Source organism: Gekko japonicus, unplaced genomic scaffold (genome assembly GCF_001447785.1).
Source record: "Gekko japonicus isolate JY-2015 unplaced genomic scaffold, Gekko_japonicus_V1.1 scaffold2841, whole genome shotgun sequence".
Taxonomy (NCBI): Eukaryota; Metazoa; Chordata; class Lepidosauria; order Squamata; family Gekkonidae; genus Gekko; species Gekko japonicus.
Window position 1 is genome coordinate 147,541 of NW_015164281.1, and position 1,671 is coordinate 149,211.

Genomic DNA, 1,671 nt, shown 5'->3' on the forward strand with positions numbered 1-1,671 from the left:
AGTCTTGGAGAAAATGGAAGCTTATTTGATCCTAGAGCTTTTCACGATGCTCAGACTTCCCTGTGACTCTAGACACCAGAACTGTATCTTAAAAATAAAAGGGAAGATGATCAGCTGGAGGCAGCAGGATGACGCTGGCTACAAGGGCCCCCTTCAAAGGCCTTCCTTATGCTGTGTCCAGGGTGGACCACATCCCCTTTGGTATGCCACTGCGTGGGAGGGGGATGGAACAACCCCCTTAAGGTCCTTCATTAGCACATCACACAGTTCAAATATATTGACAGTAGGGTTTTTTGGACCTTTTATTTGCTTCTTATTTTAGAAGCTGCTTTGTTGTTGTTGTTCAGTCGCACAGTCGAGTCCGACTCTTCGCGACCCCATGGACCAGATCCCACCAGGCTTTCCTGTCTTCCGCCGTCCTCTGAAGTTGGCTCAATTTCATGTTCGTTGCATCTATGACACTGTCTAACCATCTCATCCTTTGCCGTTTACATCTTCTTTGACCTTCAGTCTTTCCCAGCATCAGGGTCTTCTCCAGTGAGTGCTCCCCTCTCATTTGGTGGCCAAAGTATTTGAGCTTCAGTTTCATCATCTGGCCTTCCAGGGAACAGTCAGGGTTGATTTCTTTTAGGATTGACTGATTATCTTCTTGCAGTCCAAGGGACTCTCCAGAGTCTTCTCCAGCACCATAGTTCAAAAGAATCTATTCTTCGGCGCTCGGCCTTCCTTATAGTCCAACTCTCGCAGCCATACATGACTACTGGGAATACCATTGCTTTGACCAAGAAGCTGCTACTACCTCAGTAATCTGTGACAAATGTTGTATACAAACAGGAAAAAGCAGTTTTTTCCACTACTGAATTAAAATTAGATGGAACTGTATATGCACAATTTGCATTTTATTACTGTCATGATTCTATTCTACATGTTAATCATTTACTGTAGTGACAGAATACCACATTCTACTCAACTCTAATTTGAAAGGATATATGTAAGGCCATCAAATTAAGCTTTGTTTAACCATAATGGACACAAGGCTGAGATTTTCCAAGTCACTAAATGGCACATAGCTGCCTCTGTACTTTGAATGTCAATTGTTTTAGGTATCCTAACAGTAATTTGTTCCACAACTAATTATTTCCCCTAGTCCCTACACAAAAAAAAAAACATTTATATCCAGAATATCAAGTGGGAGTTGGAACAATTCAAATGTGCTAATGAAGCCTCAGATGCCAAGAGCACACAGCAATTCGGATGACAGTAGTCTTCAGCTTCTTGATAGAACTTTCCTTTTGTTCGCAGAATTGCCTTTTTTCAAACTATCTCAAAAAAGATACTGTGTTTTGGAGGACATTGTGGGGAACTTTGGACTCAGTGATTAATTTCTGAATACAAAGTATATGTGGATATAACCAGTATAACTCTTACCTTTTCCCTTGAAAATAAAGTATGTCTGAGAGTTTTCAAGGTGCTGTTTGTATTTTGAAAGGAAAAGCCATGGGATAGAGAAACAGATAGATAAGACACTGTTTTTAATTTGATGCTACATGTAACTATTTTATTTGCTTTTATTGAAAGATTTCATTCTACGTCTTCAAACATCATGAGCAGTGACTCACAAAAGCTCATGTTGTAATAAAGGTTAGTCTTGAAGGGGCTACTGGCTTTTGT